The following is a 19,680-nucleotide window of genomic DNA, read 5'->3' on the forward strand; positions in this document are numbered from 1 at the left end:
GACGGGTTGATTATTATAAAAGGTGGCTTGATCATTATCACAGCCAGGTTGATTATTATAACAGGTGGCTTGATTATTATCACAGCCAGGTTGATTATTATAACAGGTGAATTGATTATTATCACAGGCGTGTCGATTATTATCACAGGCTGGTTGATTATTATCACAGGTGGCTTGATTATTATCACAGCCAGGTTGATTATTATAACAGGTGAATTGATTATTATCACAGGCGGGTTGATTATTGTAACAGGTGGCTTGATTATTATCACAGCCAGGTTGATTATCAAACAGGTGAATTGAATATTATCACAGGCGGGTTGATTATTATCACAGGCAGGTTGATTATTATCACAGGCGGGTTGATTATTATAAAAGGCGAGTTGATTGTTATCACAGACAGGTTGATTATTATAACAGGTGAATTGATTATTATGACAGCCAGGTTGATTATTATCACAGCCGGTTTGATTATTATCACAGGCGGGTTGATTATTATAACAGGCGAGTTGATTGTTATCACAGACAGGTTGATTATTATAACAGGTGAATTGATTATTCTGACAGCCAGGTTGATTATTATCACAGCCAGGTTGATTATTATCACAAGCGGGTTGATTATTATAACAGGTGGCTTGATTATTATCACAGCCAGGTTGATTATTATAACAGGTTAATTGATTATTATCACAGGCGGGTTGATTATTATAACGGGCAAGTTGATTGTTATCACAGGTGAATTGATTATTATGACAGCCAGGTTGATTATTATCACAGGCGTTGATTATTATGACAGGTGAGTTGATTATTATAACAGGTGGCTTGATTATTATCACAGCCAGGTTGATTATTATCACATGCGGGTTGATTATTATAACAGGTGGCTTGATTATTACCACATGTGGGTTGATTATTATTACAGGTGCATTGATTATTATCACAGCCAGGTTGATTATTTTCACAGGTGGGTTGATTATTATAACAGGTGAATTGATTATTATCACAGATGGGTTGATTATTATCACAGGTGAATTGATTATTATCACAGCAATGTTGATTATTATAACAGGTGAATTGATTATTATCACAGGCGGGTTGATTATTATAACAGGTGGCTTGATTATTATCACAGCCTGGTTGATTATTATAACAGGTGAATTGGTTATTATGACAGCCAGGTTGATTATTATCACAGGTGGCTTGATCATTACCACAGGCGGGTTGATTATTATCACAGATAGCTTGATTATTATCACAGACGGGTTGATTATTATAACAGGTGGCTTGATTATTATCACAGACGGGTTGATTGTTATAACAGGTGGCTTGATTATTATCACAGACGGGTTGATTATTATAACAGGTGGCTTGATTATTATCACAGCCAGGTTCATTATTATAACAGGTGAATTGATTATTATCACAGGCGCGTGGATTATTATAACAGATGGCTTGATTATTATCACAGACGGGTTGATTATTATAAAAGGTGGCTTGATTACTATCACAGACGGGTTGATTATTATAACAGGTGGCTTGATTATTATCACAGACGGGTTGATTATTATAAAAGGTAGATTGATTATTATCACAGCCAGGTTGATTATTATAACAGGTGAATTGATTATTATCACAGGCGGGTGGATTATTATCACAGGCGGGTTGATTATTATCACAGGTGGCTTGATTATTATCACAGCCAGGTTGATTATTATAACAGGTGAATTGATTATTATCACAGGTGGGTTGATTATTATAACAGGTGGCTTGATTATTATCACAGCCAGGTTGATTATCAAACAGGTGAATTGATTATTATCACAGGCGGGCTGATTATTATCACAGGCAGGTTGATTATTATCACAGCAGGTTGATTATTATAACAGGTGAATTGATTATTATCACAGGTGTGTTGATTATTATAACAGGTGGCTTGATTATTATCACAGCCAGGTTGATTATCAAACAGGTGAATTGATTATTATCACAGGCGGGTTGATTATTAGCACAGGCAGGTTGATTATTATCACAGGCGGGTTGATTATTATAACAGGCGAGTTGATTGTTATCACAGACAGGTTGATTATTATAACAGGTGAATTGATTATTATGACAGCCAGGTTGATTATTATCACAGCCAGGTTGATTATTATCACAGTCGGGCTCATTATTATAACAGGCGAGTTGATTGTTATCACAGACAGGTTGATTATTATAACAGGTGAATTGATTATTATGACAGCCAGGTTGATTATTATCACAGCCAGGTTGATTATTATCACAAGCGGGTTGATTATTATAACAGGTGGCTTGATTATTATCACAGCCAGGTTGATTATTATAACAGGTTAATTGATTATTATCACAGGCGGGTTGATTATTATAACAGGCAAGTTGATTGTTATCACAGGTGAATTGATTATTATGACAGCCAGGTTGATTATTATCACAGGCGAATTGATTATTATAACAGTTGAGTTGATTATTATAACAGGTGGCTTGATTATTATCACAGCCAGGTTGATTATTATCACATGCGGGTTGATTATTATAACAGGTGGCTTGATTATTACCACAGGTGGGTTGATTATTATGACAGGTGCATTGATTATTATCACAGCCAGGTTGATTATTTTCACAGGTGGGTTGATTATTATAACAGGTGAATTGATTATTATAACAGGTGGATTGATTATTATCACAGCCAGGTTGATTATCATCACAGGTGAATTGATTATTATCATAGGCAGGTTGATTATTATCACAGGTGGGCTGATTATTGTCACAGCCAGGTTGATTATTATAACAGGTGGATTGATTATTTTCACAGCCAGATTGATTATTATAACAGGCAAGTTGATTATTATCACAGGTGGGTTGATTATTTTCACAGGTGGGTTGATTATTATAACAGGTAAATTGATTATTATCACAGGCGGCTTGATTATTATCACAGGCTGGTTGATTATTACAACAGGTGAATTGATTATTATCAGAGCCAGGTTGATTATTATAACAGGTGAATTGATTATTATCACAGGCAGGTTGATTATTATCACATGTGGGTTGATTATTATAACAGGTGGGTTGATTATTGTAACAGGTGAATTGATTATTATCATAGGCAGGCTGATTATTATCACAGCCAGGATGATTATTATCTCAGGAAGATTAATTAATATCGCAGGCGGGTTGATTATTATAACAGGCGAGTTAATTGTTATCACAGGCAGGTTGATTACTGTAACAGGTGAACAGAATATTATGACAGCCAGGTTGATTATTATCACAGCCAGGTTGATTATTATCACAGTCGGGCTGATTATTATAACAGGCGAGTTGATTGTTATCACAGACAGGTTGATTATTATAACAGGTGAATTGATTATTATGACAGCCAGGTTGATTATTATCACAGCCAGGTTGATTATTATCACAAGCGGGTTGATTATTATAACAGGTGGCTTGATTATTATCACAGCCAGGTTGATTATTATAACAGGTTAATTGATTATTATCACAGGCGGGTTGATTATTATAACAGGCAAGTTGATTGTTATCACAGGTGAATTGATTATTATGACAGCCAGGTTGATTATTATCACAGGCGAATTGATTATTATAACAGTTGAGTTGATTATTATAACACGTGGCTTGATTACTATCACAGCCAGGTTGATTATTATCACATGCGGGTTGATTATTATAACAGGTGGCTTGATTATTACCACAGGTGGGTTGATTATTATGACAGGTGCATTGATTATTATCACAGCCAGGTTGATTATTTTCACAGGTGGGTTGATTATTATCACAGGCGGGTTGATTATTGTAACAGGTGGCTTGATTATTATCACAGCCAGGTTGATTATCAAACAGGTGAATTGAATATTATCACAGGCGGGTTGATTATTATCACAGGCAGGTTGATTATTATCACAGGCGGGTTGATTATTATAAAAGGCGAGTTGATTGTTATCACAGACAGGTTGATTATTATAACAGGTGAATTGATTATTATGACAGGTTAATTGATTATTTTCACAGGCGGGTTGATTATTATAACAGGCGAGTTGATTATTATAACAGGTTAATTGATTATTATCACAGCCTGGTTGATTATCATAACAGGTGAATTGAGTATTATGACAGCCAGGTTGATTATTATCACAAGCGGGTTGATTATTATCACAGGTGAATTGAGTAATATCACAGCCAGGTTGATTATTATCACAGCCAGGTTGATTATTATCATAGGCAGGTTGATTATTTTCACAGCAAGGTTCATTATTATCACAGCCAGGTTGATTATTATAACAGATGGCTTCATTATTATCACAGACGGGTTGATTATTATAACAGGTGGCTTGATTATTATCACAGACGGGTTGATTATTATAACAGGTGGCTTGATCATTATCACAGCCAGGTTGATTATTATAACAGGTGGCTTGATTATTATCACAGCCAGGTTGATTATTATAACAGGTGAATTGATTATTATCACAGGCGGGTCGATTATTATCACAGGCGGGTTGATTATTATCACAGGTGGCTTGATTATTATCACAGCCAGGTTGATTATTATAACAGGTGGCTTGATTATTATCACAGACGGGTTGATTATTATAACAGGTGGCTTGATTATTATCACTGCCAGGTTGATTATTATAACAGGTTAATTGATTATTATCACAGGCGGGTTGATTATTATCACAGGCGGATTGATTATTATCACAGGCGGGTTGATTATTATAACAGGTGAATTGAGTATTATGACAGCCAGGTTGATTATTATCACAAGCGGGTTGATTATTATAACAGGTGGCTTGATTATTATCGCAGCCAGGTTGATTATTATAACAGGTTAATTGATTATTATCACAGGCGGGTTGATTATTATCACAGGTGAATTGATTATTATAACAGGTTAATTGATTATTTTCACAGGCGGGTTGATTATTATAACAGGCGAGTTGATTATTATAACAGGTTAATTGATTATTATCACAGCCTGGTTGATTATCATAACATGTGAATTGAGTATTATGACAGTCAGGTTGATTATTATCACAAGCGGGTTGATTATTATCACAGGTGAATTGAGTATTATCACAGCCAGGTTGATTATTATCACAGCCAGGTTGATTATTATCATAGGCAGGTTGATTATTTTCACAGCAAGGTTCATTATTATCACAGCCAGGTTGATTATTATAACAGATGGCTTCATTATTATCACAGACGGGTTGATTATTATAACAGGTGGCTTGATTATTATCACAGACGGGTTGATTATTATAACAGGTGGCTTGATCATTATCACAGCCAGGTTGATTATTATAACAGGTGGCTTGATTATTATCACAGCCAGGTTGATTATTATAACAGGTGAATTGATTATTATCACAGGCGGGTCGATTATTATCACAGGCGGGTTGATTATTATCACAGGTGGCTTGATTATTATCACAGCCAGGTTGATTATTATAACAGGTGGCTTGATTATTATCACAGACGGGTTGATTATTATAACAGGTGGCTTGATTATTATCACAGCCAGGTTGATTATTATAACAGGTGAATTGATTATTATCACAGGCGGGTAGATTATTATCACAAGTGGGTTGATTATTATCACAGGTGGCTTGATTATTATCACAGCCAGGTTGATTATTATAACAGGTGAATTGTTTATTATCACAGGCGGGTTGATTATTATAACAGGTGGCTTGATTATTATCACAGGCAGGTTGATTATTCTCACAGGCGGGTTGATAATTATAACAGGCGAGTTGATTGTTATCACAGACAGGTTGATTATCAAACAGGTGAATTGATTATTATCACAGGCGGGTTGATTATTATCACAGGCAGGTTGATTATTATCACAGGCGGGTTGATTATTATACCAGGCGAGTTGATTGTTATCACAGACAGGTTGAATATTATAACAGGTGAATTGATTATTATGACAGCCAGGTTGGTTATTATCACAGCCAGGTTGATTATTATCACAGGCGGGTTGATTATTATAACAGGCGAGTTGATTGTTATCACAGCAAGGTTGATTATTATAACAGGTGAATTGATTATTATCACAGGCGGGTGGATTATTATCACAGGCGGGTTGATTATTATCACAGGTGGCTTGATTATTATCACAGCCAGGTTGATTATTATAACAGGTGAATTGATTATTATCACAGGCGGGTTGATTATTATAACAGGTGGCTTCATTATTATCACAGGCAGGTTGATTATTATCACAGGTGGGTTGATTATTATAACAGGCGAGTTGATTGTTATCACAGACAGGTTGATTATCAAACAGGTGAATTGATTATTATCACAGGCGGGTTGATTATTATCACAGGCAGGTTGATTATTATCACAGGCGGGTTGATTATTATAACAGGCGAGTTGATTGTTAACACAGACAGGTTGATTATTATAACAGGTGAATTGATTATTATGACAGCCAGGTTGATTATTATCACAGGCAGGTTGATTATTATCACAGCAGGTTGATTATTATAACAGGTGAATTGATTATTATCACAGGTGGGTTGATTATTATAACAGGTGGCTTGATTATTATCACAGCCAGGTTGATTATCAAACAGGTGAATTGATTATTATGACAGCCAGGTTGATTATTATCACAGCCAGGTTGATTATTATCACAGGCGGGTTGATTATTATAACAGGCGAGTTGATTGTTATCACAGACAGGTTGATTATTATAACAGGTGAATTGATTATTATGACAGCCAGGTTGATTATTATCACAGCCAGGTTGATTATTATCACAAGCGGGTTGATTATTATAACAGGTGGCTTGATTATTATCACAGCCAGGTTGATTATTATAACAGGTTAATTGATTATTATCACAGGCGGGTTGATTATTATAACAGGTGGCTTGATTATTATCACAGCCAGGTTGATTATTATAACACGTTAATTGATTATTATCACAGGCGGATTGATTATTATCACAGGCGGGTTAATTATTATAACAGATGAATTGAGTATTATGACAGCCAGGTTGATTATTATCACAAGCGGGTTGATTATTATAACAGGTGGCTTGACTATTATCGCAGCCAGGTTGATTATTATAACAGGTTAATTGATTATTATCACAGACGGGTTGATTATTATCACAGGTGAATTGATTATTATAACAGGTGAATTGATTATTTTCACAGGCGGGTTGATTATTATAACAGGCGAGTTGATTATTATAACAGGTTAATTGATTATTATCACAGCCTGGTTGATTATCATAACAGGTGAATTGAGTATTATGACAGCCAGGTTGATTATTATCACAAGCGGGTTGATTATTATCACAGGTGAATTGAGTATTATCACAGCCAGGTTGATTATTATAACAGGTTAATTGATTATTATCACAGCCAGGTTGATTATTATCACAGCTAGGTTGATTATTGTCATAGGCAGGTTGATTATTTTCACAGCAAGGTTCATTATTATCACAGCCAGGTTGATTATTATAACAGATGGCTTGATTATTATCACAGATGGGTTGATTATTATAACAGGTGGCTTGATTATTATCACAGACGGGTTGATTATTATAACAGGTGGCTTGATCATTATCACAGCCAGGTTGATTATTATAACAGGTGGCTTGATTATTATCACAGCCAGGTTGATTATTATAACAGGTGAATTGATTATTATCACAGGCGTGTCGATTATTATCACAGGCGGGTTGATTATTATCACAGGTGGCTTGATTATTATCACAGCCAGGTTGATTATTATAACAGGTGGCTTGATTATTATCACAGACGGGTTGATTATTATAACAGGTGGCTTGATTATTATCACAGCCAGGTTGATTATTATAACAGGTGAATTGATTATTATCACAGGCGGGTGGATTATTATCACAAGTGGGTTGATTATTATCACAGGTGGCTTGATTATTATCACAGCCAGGTTGATTATTATAACAGGTGAATTGATTATTATCACAGGCGGGTTGATTATTATAACAGGTGGCTTGATTATTATCACAGGCAGGTTGATTATTCTCACAGGCGGGTTGATAATTATAACAGGCGAGTTGATTGTTATCACAGACAGGTTGATTATCAAACAGGTGAATTGATTATTATCACAGGCGGGTTGATTATTATCACAGGCAGGTTGATTATTATCACAGGCGGGTTGATTATTATAACAGGCGAGTTGATTGTTATCACAGACAGGTTGAATATTATAACAGGTGAATTGATTATTATGACAGCCAGGTTGGTTATTATCACAGCCAGGTTGATTATTATCACAGGCGGGTTGATTATTATAACAGGCGAGTTGATTGTTATCACAGCAAGGTTGATTATTATAACAGGTGAATTGATTATTATCACAGGCGGGTGGATTATTATCACAGGCGGGTTGATTATTATCACAGGTGGCTTGATTATTATCACAGCCAGGTTGATTATTATAACAGGTGAATTGATTATTATCACAGGTGGGTTGATTATTATAACAGGTGGCTTCATTATTATCACAGGCAGGTTGATTATTATCACAGGTGGGTTGATTATTATAACAGGCGAGTTGATTGTTATCACAGACAGGTTGATTATCAAACAGGTGAATTGATTATTATCACAGGCGGGTTGATTATTATCACAGGCAGGTTGATTATTATCACAGGCGGGTTGATTATTATAACAGGCGAGTTGATTGTTAACACAGACAGGTTGATTATTATAACAAGTGAATTGATTATTATGACAGCCAGGTTGATTATTATCACAGGCAGGTTGATTATTATCACAGCAGGTTGATTATTATAACAGGTGAATTGATTATTATCACAGGTGGGTTGATTATTATAACAGGTGGCTTGATTATTATCACAGCCAGGTTGATTATCAAACAGGTGAATTGATTATTATGACAGCCAGGTTGATTATTATCACAGCCAGGTTGATTATTATCACAGGCGGGTTGATTATTATAACAGGCGAGTTGATTGTTATCACAGACAGGTTGATTATTATAACAGGTGAATTGATTATTATGACAGCCAGGTTGATTATTATCACAGCCAGGTTGATTATTATCACAAGCGGGTTGATTATTATAACAGGTGGCTTGATTATTATCACAGCCAGGTTGATTATCATAACAGGTTAATTGATTATTATCACAGGCGGGTTGATTATTATAACAGGTGGCTTGATTATTATCACAGCCAGGTTGATTATTATAACACGTTAATTGATTATTATCACAGGCGGATTGATTATTATCACAGGCGGGTTGATTATTATAACAGGTGAATTGAGTATTATGACAGCCAGGTTGATTATTATCACAAGCGGGTTGATTATTATAACAGGTGGCTTGACTATTATCGCAGCCAGGTTGATTATTATAACAGGTTAATTGATTATTATCACAGGCGGGTTGATTATTATCACAGGTGAATTGATTATTATAACAGGTTAATTGATTATTTTCACAGGCGGGTTGATTATTATAATAGGCGAGTTGATTATTATAACAGGTTAATTGATTATTATCACAGCCTGGTTGATTATCATAACAGGTGAATTGAGTATTATGACAGCCAGGTTGATTATTATCACAAGCGGGTTGATTATTATCACAGGTGAATTGAGTATTATCACAGCCAGGTTGATTATTATAACAGGTTAATTGATTATTATCACAGCCAGGTTGATTATTATCACAGCCAGGTTGATTATTGTCATAGGCAGGTTGATTATTTTCACAGCAAGGTTCATTATTATCACAGCCAGGTTGATTATTATAACAGATGGCTTGATTATTATCACAGACGGGTTGATTATTATAACAGGTGGCTTGATTATTATCACAGACGGGTTGATTATTATAACAGGTGGCTTGATTATTATCACAGACGGGTTGATTATTATAACAGGTGGCTTGATCATTATCACAGCCAGGTTGATTATTATAACAGGTGGCTTGATTATTATCACAGCCAGGTTGAATATTATAACAGGTGAATTGATTATTATCACAGGTGGGTCGATTATTATCACAGGCGGGTTGATTATTATCACAGGTGGCTTGATTATTATCACAGCCAGGTTGATTATTATAACAGGTGGCTTGATTATTATCACAGACGGGTTGATTATTATAACAGGTGGCTTGATTATTATCACAGCCAGGTTGATTATTATAACAGGTGAATTGATTATTATCACAGGCGGGTTGATTATTATAACAGGTGGCTTGATTATTATCACAGGCAGGTTGATTATTCTCACAGGCGGGTTGAGAATTATAACAGGCGAGTTGATTGTTATCACAGACAGGTTGATTATCAAACAGGTGAATTGATTATTACCACAGGCGGGTTGATTATTATCACAGGCAGGTTGATTATTATCACAGGCGGGTTGATTATTATAACAGGCGAGTTGATTGTTATCACAGACAGGTTGAATATTATAACAGGTGAATTGATTATTATGACAGCCAGGTTGATTATTATCACAGCCAGGTTGATTATTATCACAGGCGGGTTGATTATTATAACAGGCGAGTTGATTGTTATCACAGCCAGGTTGATTATTATAACAGGTGAATTGATTATTATCACAGGCGGGTTGATTATTATAACAGGTGGCTTGATTATTATCACAGGCAGGTTGATTATTCTCACAGGCGGGTTGAGAATTATAACAGGCGAGTTGATTGTTATCACAGACAGGTTGATTATCAAACAGGTGAATTGATTATTACCACAGGCGGGTTGATTATTATCACAGGCAGGTTGATTATTATCACAGGCGGGTTGATTATTATAACAGGCGAGTTGATTGTTATCACAGACAGGTTGAATATTATAACAGGTGAATTGATTATTATGACAGCCAGGTTGATTATTATCACAGCCAGGTTGATTATTATCACAGGCGGGTTGATTATTATAACAGGCGAGTTGATTGTTATCACAGCCAGGTTGATTATTATAACAGGTTAATTGATTATTATCACAGGCGGGTTGATTATTATAACAGGTGGCTTGTTTATTATCACAGCCAGGTTGATTATTATAACACGTTAATTGATTATTATCACAGGCGGATTGATTATTATCACAGGCGGGTTGATTATTATAACAGGTGAATTGAGTATTATGACAGCCAGGTTGATTATTATCACAAGCGGGTTGATTATTATAACAGGTGGCTTGATTATTATCGCAGCCAGGTTGATTATTATAACAGGTTAATTGATTATTATCACAGGCGGGTTGATTATTATCACAGGTGAATTGATTATTATAACAGGTTAATTGATTATTATCACAGGCGGGTTGATTATTATAACAGGCGAGTTGATTATTATAACAGGTTAATTGATTATTATCACAGCCTGGTTGATTATCATAACAGGTGAATTGAGTATTATGACAGCCAGGTTGATTATTATCACAAGCGGGTTGATTATTATCACAGGTGAATTGAGTATTATCACAGCCAGGTTGATTATTATAACAGGTTAATTGATTATTATCACAGCCAGGTTGATTATTATCACAGCCAGGTTGATTATTATCATAGGCAGATTGATTATTTTCACAGCAAGGTTCATTATTATCACAGCCAGGTTGATTATTATAACAGATGGCTTGATTATTATCACAGACGGGTTGATTATTATAACAGGTGGCTTGATCATTATCACAGCCAGGTTCATTATTATAACAGGTGAATTGATTATTATCACAGGCGGGTCGATTATTATCACAGGCGGGTTGATTATTATCACAGGTGGCTTGATTATTATCACAGACGGGTTGATTATTATAACAGGTGGCTTGATTATTATCACAGACGGGTTGATTATTATAACAGGTGGCTTGATTGTTATCACAGACGGGTTGATTATTATAACAGGTGGCTTGATCATTATCACAGCCAGGTTGATTATTATAACAGGTGGCTTGATTATTATCACAGCCAGGTTGAATATTATAACAGGTGAATTGATTATTATCACAGGCGGGTCGATTATTATCACAGGCGGGTTGATTATTATCACAGGTGGCTTGATTATTATCACAGCCAGGTTGATTATTATAACAGGTGGCTTGATTATTATCACAGACGGGTTGATTATTATAACAGGTGGCTTGATTATTATCACAGCCAGGTTGATTATTATAACAGGTGAATTGATTATTATCACAGGCGGGTGGATTATTATCACAAGCGGGTTGATTATTATCACAGGTGGCTTGATTATTATCACAGCCAGGTTGATTATTATAACAGGTGAATTGATTATTATCACAGGCGGGTTGATTATTATCACAGGTGGCTTGATTATTATCACAGGCAGGTTGATTATTCTCACAGGCGGGTTGATAATTATAACAGGCGAGTTGATTGTTATCACAGACAGGTTGATTATCAAACAGGTGAATTGATTATTACCACAGGCGGGTTGATTATTATCACAGGCAGGTTGATTATTATCACAGGCGGGTTGATTATTATAACAGGCGAGTTGATTGTTATCACAGACAGGTTGAATATTATAACAGGTGAATTGATTATTATGACAGCCAGGTTGATTATTATCACAGCCAGGTTGATTATTATCACAGGCGGGTTGATTATTATAACAGGCGAGTTGATTGTTATCACAGACAGGTTGATTATTATAACAGGTGAATTGATTATTATGACAGCCAGGTTGATTATTATCACAGCAAGGTTGATTATTATCACAAGCGGGTTGATTATTATAACAGGTGGCTTGATTATTATCACAGCCAGGTTGATTATTATAACAGGTTAATTGATTATTATCACAGGCGGGTTGATTATTATAACAGGTGGCTTGTTTATTATCACAGCCAGGTTGATTATTATAACACGTTAATTGATTATTATCACAGGCGGATTGATTATTATCACAGGCGGGTTGATTATTATAACAGGTGAATTGAGTATTATGACAGCCAGGTTGATTATTATCACAAGCGGGTTGATTATTATAACAGGTGGCTTGATTATTATCACAGCCTGGTTGATTATCATAACATGTGAATTGAGTATTATGACAGTCAGGTTGATTATTATCACAAGCGGGTTGATTATTATCACAGGTGAATTGAGTATTATCACAGCCAGGTTGATTATTATCACAGCCAGGTTGATTATTATCATAGGCAGGTTGATTATTTTCACAGCAAGGTTCATTATTATCACAGCCAGGTTGATTATTATAACAGATGGCTTCATTATTATCACAGACGGGTTGATTATTATAACAGGTGGCTTGATTATTATCACAGACGGGTTGATTATTATAACAGGTGGCTTGATCATTATCACAGCCAGGTTGATTATTATAACAGGTGGCTTGATTATTATCACAGCCAGGTTGATTATTATAACAGGTGAATTGATTATTATCACAGTCGGGTCGATTATTATCACAGGCGGGTTGATTATTATCACAGGTGGCTTGATTATTATCACAGCCAGGTTGATTATTATAACAGGTGGCTTGATTATTATCACAGACGGGTTGATTATTATAACAGGTGGCTTGTTTATTATCACAGCCAGGTTGATTATTATAACAGGTGAATTGATTATTATCACAGGCGGGTGGATTATTATCACAAGTGGGTTGATTATTATCACAGGTGGCTTGATTATTATCACAGCCAGGTTGATTATTATAACAGGTGAATTGTTTATTATCACAGGCGGGTTGATTATTATAACAGGTGGCTTGATTATTATCACAGGCAGGTTGATTATTCTCACAGGCGGGTTGATAATTATAACAGGCGAGTTGATTGTTATCACAGACAGGTTGATTATCAAACAGGTGAATTGATTATTATCACAGGCGGGTTGATTATTATCACAGGCAGGTTGATTATTATCACAGGCGGGTTGATTATTATACCAGGCGAGTTGATTGTTATCACAGACAGGTTGAATATTATAACAGGTGAATTGATTATTATGACAGCCAGGTTGGTTATTATCACAGCCAGGTTGATTATTATCACAGGCGGGTTGATTATTATAACAGGCGAGTTGATTGTTATCACAGCAAGGTTGATTATTATAACAGGTGAATTGATTATTATCACAGGCGGGTGGATTATTATCACAGGCGGGTTGATTATTATCACAGGTGGCTTGATTATTATCACAGCCAGGTTGATTATTATAACAGGTGAATTGATTATTATCACAGGCGGGTTGATTATTATAACAGGTGGCTTCATTATTATCACAGGCAGGTTGATTATTATCACAGGTGGGTTGATTATTATAACAGGCGAGTTGATTGTTATCACAGACAGGTTGATTATCAAACAGGTGAATTGATTATTATCACAGGCGGGTTGATTATTATCACAGGCAGGTTGATTATTATCACAGGCGGGTTGATTATTATAACAGGCGAGTTGATTGTTAACACAGACAGGTTGATTATTATAACAGGTGAATTGATTATTATGACAGCCAGGTTGATTATTATCACAGGCAGGTTGATTATTATCACAGCAGGTTGATTATTATAACAGGTGAATTGATTATTATCACAGGTGGGTTGATTATTATAACAGGTGGCTTGATTATTATCACAGCCAGGTTGATTATCAAACAGGTGAATTGATTATTATGACAGCCAGGTTGATTATTATCACAGCCAGGTTGATTATTATCACAGGCGGGTTGATTATTATAACAGGCGAGTTGATTGTTATCACAGACAGGTTGATTATTATAACAGGTGAATTGATTATTATGACAGCCAGGTTGATTATTATCACAGCCAGGTTGATTATTATCACAAGCGGGTTGATTATTATAACAGGTGGCTTGATTATTATCACAGCCAGGTTGATTATTATAACAGGTTAATTGATTATTATCACAGGCGGGTTGATTATTATAACAGGTGGCTTGATTATTATCACAGCCAGGTTGATTATTATAACACGTTAATTGATTATTATCACAGGCGGATTGATTATTATCACAGGCGGGTTAATTATTATAACAGGTGAATTGAGTATTATGACAGCCAGGTTGATTATTATCACAAGCGGGTTGATTATTATAACAGGTGGCTTGACTATTATCGCAGCCAGGTTGATTATTATAACAGGTTAATTGATTATTATCACAGACGGGTTGATTATTATCACAGGTGAATTGATTATTATAACAGGTGAATTGATTATTTTCACAGGCGGGTTGATTATTATAACAGGCGAGTTGATTATTATAACAGGTTAATTGATTATTATCACAGCCTGGTTGATTATCATAACAGGTGAATTGAGTATTATGACAGCCAGGTTGATTATTATCACAAGCGGGTTGATTATTATCACAGGTGAATTGAGTATTATCACAGCCAGGTTGATTATTATAACAGGTTAATTGATTATTATCACAGCCAGGTTGATTATTATCACAGCTAGGTTGATTATTGTCATAGGCAGGTTGATTATTTTCACAGCAAGGTTCATTATTATCACAGCCAGGTTGATTATTATAACAGATGGCTTGATTATTATCACAGATGGGTTGATTATTATAACAGGTGGCTTGATTATTATCACAGACGGGTTGATTATTATAACAGGTGGCTTGATCATTATCACAGCCAGGTTGATTATTATAACAGGTGGCTTGATTATTATCACAGCCAGGTTGATTATTATAACAGGTGAATTGATTATTATCACAGGCGTGTCGATTATTATCACAGGCGGGTTGATTATTATCACAGGTGGCTTGATTATTATCACAGCCAGGTTGATTATTATAACAGGTGGCTTGATTATTATCACAGACGGGTTGATTATTATAACAGGTGGCTTGATTATTATCACAGCCAGGTTGATTATTATAACAGGTGAATTGATTATTATCACAGGCGGGTGGATTATTATCACAAGTGGGTTGATTATTATCACAGGTGGCTTGATTATTATCACAGCCAGGTTGATTATTATAACAGGTGAATTGATTATTATCACAGGCGGGTTGATTATTATAACAGGTGGCTTGATTATTATCACAGGCAGGTTGATTATTCTCACAGGCGGGTTGATAATTATAACAGGCGAGTTGATTGTTATCACAGACAGGTTGATTATCAAACAGGTGAATTGATTATTATCACAGGCGGGTTGATTATTATCACAGGCAGGTTGATTATTATCACAGGCGGGTTGATTATTATAACAGGCGAGTTGATTGTTATCACAGACAGGTTGAATATTATAACAGGTGAATTGATTATTATGACAGCCAGGTTGGTTATTATCACAGCCAGGTTGATTATTATCACAGGCGGGTTGATTATTATAACAGGCGAGTTGATTGTTATCACAGCAAGGTTGATTATTATAACAGGTGAATTGATTATTATCACAGGCGGGTGGATTATTATCACAGGCGGGTTGATTATTATCACAGGTGGCTTGATTATTATCACAGCCAGGTTGATTATTATAACAGGTGAATTGATTATTATCACAGGTGGGTTGATTATTATAACAGGTGGCTTCATTATTATCACAGGCAGGTTGATTATTATCACAGGTGGGTTGATTATTATAACAGGCGAGTTGATTGTTATCACAGACAGGTTGATTATCAAACAGGTGAATTGATTATTATCACAGGCGGGTTGATTATTATCACAGGCAGGTTGATTATTATCACAGGCGGGTTGATTATTATAACAGGCGAGTTGATTGTTAACACAGACAGGTTGATTATTATAACAAGTGAATTGATTATTATGACAGCCAGGTTGATTATTATCACAGGCAGGTTGATTATTATCACAGCAGGTTGATTATTATAACAGGTGAATTGATTATTATCACAGGTGGGTTGATTATTATAACAGGTGGCTTGATTATTATCACAGCCAGGTTGATTATCAAACAGGTGAATTGATTATTATGACAGCCAGGTTGATTATTATCACAGCCAGGTTGATTATTATCACAGGCGGGTTGATTATTATAACAGGCGAGTTGATTGTTATCACAGACAGGTTGATTATTATAACAGGTGAATTGATTATTATGACAGCCAGGTTGATTATTATCACAGCCAGGTTGATTATTATCACAAGCGGGTTGATTATTATAACAGGTGGCTTGATTATTATCACAGCCAGGTTGATTATCCTAACAGGTTAATTGATTATTATCACAGGCGGGTTGATTATTATAACAGGTGGCTTGATTATTATCACAGCCAGGTTGATTATTATAACACGTTAATTGATTATTATCACAGGCGGATTGATTATTATCACAGGCGGGTTGATTATTATAACAGGTGAATTGAGTATTATGACAGCCAGGTTGATTATTATCACAAGCGGGTTGATTATTATAACAGGTGGCTTGACTATTATCGCAGCCAGGTTGATTATTATAACAGGTTAATTGATTATTATCACAGGCGGGTTGATTATTATCACAGGTGAATTGATTATTATAACAGGTTAATTGATTATTTTCACAGGCGGGTTGATTATTATAATAGGCGAGTTGATTATTATAACAGGTTAATTGATTATTATCACAGCCTGGTTGATTATCATAACAGGTGAATTGAGTATTATGACAGCCAGGTTGATTATTATCACAAGCGGGTTGATTATTATCACAGGTGAATTGAGTATTATCACAGCCAGGTTGATTATTATAACAGGTTAATTGATTATTATCACAGCCAGGTTGATTATTATCACAGCCAGGTTGATTATTGTCATAGGCAGGTTGATTATTTTCACAGCAAGGTTCATTATTATCACAGCCAGGTTGATTATTATAACAGATGGCTTGATTATTATCACAGACGGGTTGATTATTATAACAGGTGGCTTGATTATTATCACAGACGGGTTGATTATTATAACAGGTGGCTTGATTATTATCACAGACGGGTTGATTATTATAACAGGTGGCTTGATCATTATCACAGCCAGGTTGATTATTATAACAGGTGGCTTGATTATTATCACAGCCAGGTTGAATATTATAACAGGTGAATTGATTATTATCACAGGCGGGTCGATTATTATCACAGGCGGGTTGATTATTATCACAGGTGGCTTGATTATTATCACAGCCAGGTTGATTATTATAACAGGTGGCTTGATTATTATCACAGACGGGTTGATTATTATAACAGGTGGCTTGATTATTATCACAGCCAGGTTGATTATTATAACAGGTGAATTGATTATTATCACAGGCGGGTGGATTATTATCACAAGCGGGTTGATTATTATCACAGGTGGCTTGATTATTATCACAGCCAGGTTGATTATTATAACAGGTGAATTGATTATTATCACAGGCGGGTTGATTATTATAACAGGTGGCTTGATTATTATCACAGGCAGGTTGATTATTCTCACAGGCGGGTTGATAATTATAACAGGCGAGTTGATTGTTATCACAGACAGGTTGATTATCAAACAGGTGAATTGATTATTACCACAGGCGGGTTGATTATTATCACAGGCAGGTTGATTATTATCACAGGCGGGTTGATTATTATAACAGGCGAGTTGATTGTTATCACAGACAGGTTGAATATTATAACAGGTGAATTGATTATTATGACAGCCAGGTTGATTATTATCACAGCCAGGTTGATTATTATCACAGGCGGGTTGATTATTATAACAGGCGAGTTGATTGTTATCACAGACAGGTTGATTATTATAACAGGTGAATTGATTATTATGACAGCCAGGTTGATTATTATCACAGCAAGGTTGATTATTATCACAAGCGGGTTGATTATTATAACAGGTGGCTTGATTATTATCACAGCCAGGTTGATTATTATAACAGGTTAATTGATTATTATCACAGGCGGGTTGATTATTATAACAGGTGGCTTGTTTATTATCACAGCCAGGTTGATTATTATAACACGTTAATTGATTATTATCACAGGCGGATTGATTATTATCACAGGCGGGTTGATTATTATAACAGGTGAATTGAGTATTATGACAGCCAGGTTGATTATTATCACAAGCGGGTTGATTATTATAACAGGTGGCTTGATTATTATCGCAGCCAGGTTGATTATTATAACAGGTTAATTGATTATTATCACAGGCGGGTTGATTATTATCACAGGTGAATTGATTATTATAACAGGTTAAATGATTATTATCACAGGCGGGTTGATTATTATAACAGGCGAGTTGATTATTATAACAGGTTAATTGATTATTATCACAGCCTGGTTGATTATCATAACAGGTGAATTGAGTATTATGACAGCCAGGTTGATTATTATCACAAGCGGGTTGATTATTATCACAGGTGAATTGAGTATTATCACAGCCAGGTTGATTATTATAACAGGTTAATTGATTATTATCACAGCCAGGTTGATTATTATCACAGCCAGGTTGATTATTATCATAGGCAGATTGATTATTTTCACAGCAAGGTTCATTATTATCACAGCCAGGTTGATTATTATAACAGATGGCTTGATTATTATCACAGACGGGTTGATTATTATAACAGGTGGCTTGATCATTATCACAGCCAGGTTCATTATTATAACAGGTGAATTG

Source organism: Scyliorhinus torazame, chromosome 3, assembly GCF_047496885.1.
Source record: "Scyliorhinus torazame isolate Kashiwa2021f chromosome 3, sScyTor2.1, whole genome shotgun sequence".
Lineage (NCBI taxonomy): Eukaryota > Metazoa > Chordata > Chondrichthyes > Carcharhiniformes > Scyliorhinidae > Scyliorhinus > Scyliorhinus torazame.